Here is an 8,197-nt window from a genome sequence, read left to right on the forward strand (position 1 = left end):
CCGCCATGATGGTGCCGGCGGGTTTGATGCATGTGCGGGCCGCGGAAGAATCTTTCATCAAAACTCCTGCCTTGTATTTGACGTAGCACTCAAAACAGAACTACTGCTCGTCGACACAAGCCCTGCAATCGTGAATGACATCCACGGCGTTTTGAAGGCGCAAGCGCGGCCAGCGCACACCTAGTCCAAGCATAACTACGTTCTGCTGCAACCGCTGCGAACACAAATGCGGTCATGTCAACACGGTCATGGGCGACCACGAAAGTATGCGCGCTTCCAATGTACGCACACCTACTCAAAGCAGTGCTGCGGTCAAAACCGTGGTAGACGCGATCACAGATAGCAACAACGCAGTTCTGAAGGAACATGCACGGCCAGCGCGCACAGATTGAAAACGGGACTACCATTTGCCGCAACCGCTGCGCAGAAAACCGCGGCCGTTATTGTCGCGATCATCGATAACGAATGCGCTCAAGTACGCAGCTAACACATCGGAAGCAATATAAAGGCAATGAAGTCATAAAACGGCATGAAGCGTTTTGCTTCCTTCGCTCGCTTATGACTGGCAGTGTAGAGCTTCGGCACTTCATTTTCAGTTAGCCTCTATTGAACTTTGGCATGCTCCTTCGGGGCGCGTGCACGGTACGCTTTGAGGTAGCCTGCATATTGTATTTGCTTGTGTGTACCCACATGTATAACGCGTATTGACGCAAAGCCGCCTTCCTGGCATTGCCGTGAAGCCAACTTGCGCACCGTGATTCGCGTATAGCCCGCACCCCGAGTTTAGCGCTAAATTTTCTGTATATTTTGTGCGTGTTATACGCGAGAAAATACATTCCACAGCGTGCGGCCAAGTACGTCGGAGAGTAGCGAGAATTCAATGCAAAAGACATTGCATGCGCTGGCTGGGAGCAAGGGACAAGTCATAATCATGAGATCTTCCTAACTTTTGTGGTCTATAGTAGATGAATTTCGCTGCAACGAAATTCTGCGACAACGAACTTTTTCACGCGTCCCGTCAATTTCGTTGTAGCAAGATTTGGCTGTACGCGTTTTTTGGGCAAGACTGAGTGTCATTGCCTACATGCACTGTTTTTCGGTTATACGACAGTATTGCGTGGTGCCCTCAAAGTCATATAATCTTGGTTCCACTGTACTTGTGCTATTGCGTGGTGCCCTCAAAGTCATATAATCTTGGTTCCACTGTACTTGTGCTGGGGAGCAGGATTTATCCCTTGTGTGAATACTTCTTTTAAAAGGGGTACTGACAAAAATTTTGGCCTCACGTTTTTTTTTTGCTCCGATGTGTTGCGGGGGCTTGTTATTCATAACACGGCACATTGTTTGCTGCAGCGCACGACGTTTAAAAAAATTACAGGCTCCTCATTACCGATCGGTGTCAGTTTTGGTTTCAAAAACAACAAGCCTCCGGGGTGCAACTGTCACCACCTAGTGGTGCAGCGCTCGATCACGTCAGCACACAGAACTGTGACACACTTCCGCGTGGTTCGCGAGCAGCCGCCGAGAAGTAGGCGCTGGAGCGAACGTGGCAAAAAGACATGGCGGCTATGACATCATCATAACTTGTTGCAGCGTTGTCACGTGAGAGAAGTAGGGGGTCCCCAAGGGGATTAAGGGTTCCAGTAGCACGAGGATGTCGATCGCTCACACAAACTTCAAATTCGTATAACTTCCAAGCTATATTCGCTGTTGGTATTTTGCAGATAATATACGCACGTTCACCAGAATCGATCCCGCAGGCTATCTGGGCCACCAAATATTGTCATACCCGTTTAATGCTCGCGGATCGCTGATACAGGTTATGGCTCACTTTCTTGTATGAATTATCCTTGATTGTTTGCGCTGTAATTTGTTCGCGTGCCCTTCTATGATCTTAAGAAGCCATTCTTGTTGTCAGAGTTTGCGCCTGACTCAATATCTTCTATTGCCTTGTTCTCTTCTACCACAGACCCCCAACAGGCACGTGGACACCGCACAAGGTAGAGCTGGTTCCTCTGGGCACACTACGTGGCACGGGAGTTGAAGCCGTCACTCCTAGACGACCTTTCCAAGTACAAGGACTCCGTGCCATCCGCCAATGCAACGGACCCTCCGCCACCACCACATCAAGCGACACGGCGGACGACCACCACAACGTTGCCTCCAATGGCGCGGCCGAGGAAGCGCCCCTGTCGTCGCCCATCGGACTCGCGGTCCAGCGCAGACCTTGCCCAGGTGACGACGACGAGAGCTCCAGCCAGGACGGACCGGCGGAAAACAATGGAGCGGTGCCGACGGTGGGAGCTGGCGAGTCGGCCGAAGACGACAGTTCCTCGTCGGCCATCATTGCCGCGGACGACGCGGGTCGTGCCAGATGTGACAGCGGGGAAAGGAGCCAAGGCGGACCTCGAAGACGAGGAGTCTGCCGAGAGCGACAGAAAAAGGCGCGGGCGTGAGACTTTGCCATCGTGCCCCCCCGTCCCACCCACCCCTCCTCCCCGCTGACACCACCTTTTGATGAAGAGAGAGAGAGGACTTGTTTATTTCTCACCTCCCACGTTCCCTTGTCCCATATCACTGACTTTTTTTCTTCATTTTGTTCTACCTCTTCTATTCTGACCTTTCTTCACCTTTGTAGGTATCTTTCCGTTAAACTTATCTGTAATGTGATTGTGTTACGGTTCTTTTCTTACTGGCTTCTCTTCCGTTGTTTCCCATCCAATTTTCTCGTCACTACTTCAATCTTTCTTTTTCTCCCTCCCTCCTTCATTGAGGAAAGAAGCTCACTTTTCATTTAAACCTTCTTCCTTCGCCCTTCATGTACCCTTGCTCCCCACCCTTCCCTTTTTTTTTTCTTTCCATCACCGCTTTTAGATCTTGTCATCCTGACCTCGGCGTGTGAAATGTTTGCCACAACAGGCATCGGGATGCCGCGGCCGCTGCGTCCGTTTTTTCTCGCCAGGATGTCAACACCCTAGGGACCTTTAGTCCTCCGGCCAGGCGCTCTTCCTTGTTCAGAACTGTCGAGCACTGTGCAGGTGGCTTTTTTTTTTTTTTTTCCTTGTTGTATGTCACTACCATCTCTAAGAGTTGGTCAATATAAAGAAAATGAAATTGGGAAACCAGCAACCACCCTTGGCTCTCTATTACTACCTCTGGTGACAACGGCTGCAATCTTTTGGGATACGTCTGCGGGAACATGCGCACTTTCTTACAATGCCCAGTAAAGAGAGATGGAAACGCTAACAGCTTATTTTTAAGAGCGCCATTGCAGCGTGTGAACGCTGGGATATCTGTAGACATTAGGGACATGGGGAAGAATCTTGGTACACGTTTAGTCTTCATTCAGTTCTTGAACGTTCTGTTTTGGCTCGCGCGCTTTGTCAGAAGCCATTTGTCAGGACCGCTGCCGTCCGGCAATCACTTGAACGCAACGAAATGTGTACAAGATTTGTCCCGTGTTTAGAATGTCTTGCGATGCTTGTAAGGAAAATCTGGCGCTGCTGTTGTGGAGCTTCCTTTATTTAAGGCACCGTTGCAGTAGGAAAATGATGGGGTGTGGGAGGCTTAGTTAGTATATACTTTTGGAGTGTTGTGTGGTTAGAAAAAGAAGTGCTTTGTCAGAAATGAGCTTTCCTAAGCTGTAATTCTGCGTACTACATGTATGCTTGCTCTCCTGTGATACGAGTAAATAAGGAAAATAAAAATTTTGGAATTGGCACACACCGTTCCCTAACATCGTACTTTCTTCAGGTTTGTCATCTGTGGTACTGCTTACATTATCACTGTACTGCCTAGTGCTTTACGGGAAGGTGGGCCGATCTTCATATTGAGAACTGGCACGCGTGAAAAAGAGAACCCTCAGCCTGAAGCCATTTCATCAAGGTACTTCCCCTTTTTGAAATGTTTTGTTCACGCGGGGCTTCTCTTGTTGAACCACTGTTAAGCTTTGCAGCATATCGGGGCTGCCAAACGCATTTGAAATGCTTATTGACTGTCCTTGGAAGATTTTTATGTAAACTCCACATTTTCCTGCCTTCAATCTCATGCACCCAAACACAAATGCCACATCGCTGCAAGAGTACTGTAATACACCGTCCAGTACTAGGTGGACCTCTACTCCTTCCCTAGAAAGTCTTGCTCTGACCCACCATTTTATTTTATTTTTTTTTCACGGTGACGCGAGTGCCGCATTTGACTGGCAAGGCAAGTAGTTGAAATTTGGTTGCAGTGCTTTAGAAGCAAGCCCAGAATCTTATGGCAATATATTTTTGATACATTCCTTAATTTTCTTGCAGAGGATGGCCAATACCCGATGAGCCATGCTAGCTACTCATAAGATGACGTGACCTAAGAATGTAACTTTTTGTTGTATGCAATGTCACCATAAGTGACGACCGGATTACTAAGCTGTTGTTCAAAGTTTTGGTGCACGAGAACAGCCTTAGTGCTTTTCTGTTTAACTCCCCATTGTCAATTAAAGTTGTGCATACAAATTTCTAGGCAAATTGGCAGCACATTGGGTTTGTGTTGCATAGCGCTATAATGACAGAATGCTGAGAAGTCATTTGCATTTTGGCTTTGCCATACGGTTAAACTAGGTTCACATTGCTGGCTTTAAAGCACTGCAAGTGATGCACCACTATAGTTAGTTTTTCCCTTCAGAAATGGCAGGCTACCTTGGCACTAGTTTCTCGGCTGGGCATTGTGATAGCTGGCCTCGAGGTATCTGTACCAACTTGCCACCTGAAAAAAATGTGCACAGTGGTATCGTACTTAATGCATCGGCTTTCAGTGAAATGCCACAGGCTAAGCTTCGTTTGTAAGGTCCCTGGGCCGTTGACGTCTTCGGCTGTCGAAGATGCAGCAGTGATGCATGGAAGCCTGGTCACATGACGTCTTGTGTCTTTCTCTCGTAATCTGGACTGCCACATCTCTCTTGTGCCTGCACAGGAGGAGTGTTCTGGCACACTGGTTTCCTGTTACCTCTGTGGTATCCCCCCCCCCCACACACACACACATTAGTACCCAGTGTTTCCCTATTGCAATGAATTTGTGGGAGCGTGTGATCTTGCCTTAGGGCCTTAGTGTTGTTGAAATGGACGCTTTTTGCAAACTGGCAGGAAACGAATTGTCCGCATTTTTTTTTTCTTTTTCGTCTTCCCAAGACGTTATTCTCTAGCTACCATTTTTTACACACTTCCGAACTGTTCTTTTGACACCTCTTCCCCCTTGTATTTACACCAGTGTATTGATTGCGTTCATCATGTTGGAGTGATTACTTTTTTTTTTTTGCTCACTTTTTACAATAAATTAAAAGCAGAAAGGAAGTGTTCATTATGCATCTTCATTCTTCCGTTGTTGAGCTTGGTATTGAATGCAAGAAACTCGACGCCCCTGATTTTGTATACACCTCGTAAGCATAGCTAAACTGCATATAATTTGAACGCGGAAAATGTGAAGCACGTACTACTGGTTGCTTGTCCAACAAAGGATGCTGCGCGTCAGTGTGCTGGGACCAATGTGTGCCTGCATTTTTTCTTGTTGGGGATATTTGCAAGTTCGCCGGCTACATTTGAGGGAGCTGGACATTCTTCCATACAAAAGACTGACTTTCTTACAGTTCGTATGCTATTGAAATTTAGCAATGGAGCCATTATTCATTTCAGAGACGATAACCAATCCTTGTGATACTCTTGAGTGACAATTAGCATTGGACTCATTGTTTCCTATCACAAAGGCCCCGCGCTCACTACAAAAGCATTACAGATTGAGCACTTCCCCATGACGTGATTGGGCATTGCTGTACTCATCCTTATACCTGTCCGCTCACACCTTCACTGGAGCCAACACAGTCACGCAAGCCTTGCTTCACTTCATGATGTTGAACAGCTCGAAGGATAAGGAGGGATAAAGAGAGGAGGGTAGACTTCTACCGTCCCTTGTCCTTTGTGCTGTTCAACATCATGAACCAGTATCAACTTGCCCAGCTTTCCACCTTGCTTCACTATGTCACCGGTGGCCCATACAGCACTTCTCTCCGCATAGTGATGCACAGCGCCGCGCTTAGACGAGGCAACCCAAAGTTTCCGTGCACGACGCCAGCGCCATATGATCCCCTAGTGTGCCAACTCAAAACGTCAAAGGTCATCGGAGCGACCGCGCGCTGCTCCACGCTTGTCTTCGGCGCAGCGTCATGATGGCGTGGCTGCCATGTCAAGGGTTGCCTCGTGACCCGCCAGTTTGGTGCACGGCATTTTTTAGGGGCGAAGTACCTTAGGGTCTCGGCGTGTCATGTCGTCGTCACGGTCCATCATAAACGGGTATGCGCCGCAAAAATCGGTAAAATCCCACTACTCGCCACCGGTCCATACTATGCATATGAGTTGAAGGTTCGTAGTTACGGCCTAAAACATTGTTTGGCTTCGCAGCAGTGTCAGAATCGCCGACGAAATTTACCAAGGTGCTCAAGTTTCTTATCTAAAACCAGAGGCACAAACGTGGATATACGGTAAAGGCATCTATTTGAAACACCACTTTAAGCATCTGCAAAGTGATGGTGCATCGGTCCACTAAAAATGAAGAAGGTAACAGTTAGCCCAACAAATAGCCGACGACGTTAGTGGAGCTGAAACCCTTCCCTACATGCCCCGTTTCAGGCTTGGCACCTAGTGTCTCATCAAAGAAATCTCTCAACACAATGTGGCGAATTACCTCCGTCAGGCCCTTGTTCTGTTTCTCGTAGCAGCGCTTTTGCTGTGAGCAACACCGGCGCACACTGCATGCTTCGCCCCTCCCGAGGTTTCACGTTAGGGCAGCTGCAGGGGCGTAGCCAAGGGGGGGGTTCAAACACCCCCCCCCAAAATTTTTCAGTTTTGCTTGCGTATATAGGCACGCACACATACAAACGTATGCACGAACATACATAAAGTATAGTTGAACCCCCCCCCCCCCCCCCCCGAAAAAAATGCCCCCACCTCCCCGAAGGGAATCGTGAGGAAATGCGAATGCATTTCTTGCGCCGAGAGTACACGGCGCAGTAATTTTAATGGCGTAAATTAACGACGAGACGAGGATTTGTACCGTAACCATTTATTTACACATTCATCAGCACCTGTTTGTGTTGTCATTGTACCTGACGGCCATAATCTCAGCCTTGTGGTCGCCGTTGGCGTTTCACAGCGGCGTCTCGAGCACACATTTCGAGAGGCGCCCAGCCAGCGGACGAGAGAGTGGGCCGCAGGGAGGAGAGAGAGCGAACGGCGAGAGAAGGAGCGGCGAAGCACTGCAGCCGGCGCGCGCCCGCGCAAACCGCGGTGAGGAGGCGGAGCGCGCGCAGTCACGTGGGGTGTGACGTCGCTGCGCCGTTGCTACAGACGCTCCTCTCCTTTCCTCGCGCCGTTGCTATGGGACGGCGGATTCAGGGTCGCTTATAAAGTGCATTCGCACTTAAAAAATTTCTGGCTACGCCCCTGGGCAGCTGGAACACCCTTCCCTACACTCTTCACCCTTTTCCAGTTGTGCAGATAGCAGCAATTTTTTTATCCCGCAATGCCACAACAATCAACCTTGAAGACGTGAAACACTAAAAGAAACCCGTGTAACACGTGTGTGCATATTCAAGGAAGCTTCGCCGACAGTACATGCTCCGAGCTATACGCATGCCGTATTTTGATTCTTTATTGCTGTAGCAATTACATGGACACTCGGCTGGTTGGTGCCGTCGCCGTCATGTTCCGCATAATTCCAAAATGATAACACGCATAGGCGTGCGCAGGGTTCCCCATCAGGGGGGGGGAAGGTTCGTCGCAGCGACCCCCCCCCTACTAAGTCAATATATGAGGCAGATTTTGCGCCCCCCTCCTCCTCTTAGGTGAATAGGGGGTCAATGTACGGATCAGATTTTGCGCTTCCCCCTTATGTGATTAGCCCCCCCCCCCCTGTGCGCACGCCTATGATAACGCGGGCCCCGTGTCGTATGTTCTGCGTGCGAGTAAAATCGCGCGAGCGCTGCGGACTAACTCGGCTGAAGCAGGGATGAAACGAGCCCGCCATCCACGTTGCGCGAACTACACATGCGATAACATCGTCCCGCGTGCCTCAGTAAGGAAATGCGTACTTTGACTTACAAGGCGTGGGCGCCCGTGGCCGTGCGCGCTCATACCTTTGTACGTGCTGTGTTCTTCTCACCACTTCG

General features: G+C 49.2%; 1 protein-coding gene and 1 long non-coding RNA gene across 3 annotated transcripts in view; one reads left to right on the top strand and one right to left on the bottom strand.

The window, feature by feature from the left end:
• LOC125759344 (uncharacterized) overlaps positions 1-3,052 on the bottom strand; it is a 24,266-nt gene extending 21,214 nt beyond the window's left edge. Inside the window, exon 1 of the long non-coding RNA XR_007416925.1 lies at positions 2,825-3,052. This is a non-coding gene — a long non-coding RNA (uncharacterized LOC125759344). The remainder of the gene's footprint in view (positions 1-2,824) is intronic.
• LOC119399800 (uncharacterized) overlaps positions 1-3,721 on the top strand; it is a 43,898-nt gene extending 40,177 nt beyond the window's left edge. Inside the window, exon 5 of one of the 2 annotated variants that reach the window (XR_007416923.1) lies at positions 3,572-3,721. The gene's annotated coding sequence lies outside the window, so the exon portion shown is untranslated. Of the gene's footprint in view, positions 1-3,038 lie in introns of both variants that reach the window. The other variant, XR_007416924.1, reaches the window with a different exon arrangement.
• The last annotated feature ends 4,476 nt before the right edge of the window (positions 3,722-8,197 follow it).

The sequence above is a fragment of the Rhipicephalus sanguineus genome, chromosome 7 (assembly GCF_013339695.2).
Source record: "Rhipicephalus sanguineus isolate Rsan-2018 chromosome 7, BIME_Rsan_1.4, whole genome shotgun sequence".
Lineage (NCBI taxonomy): Eukaryota > Metazoa > Arthropoda > Arachnida > Ixodida > Ixodidae > Rhipicephalus > Rhipicephalus sanguineus.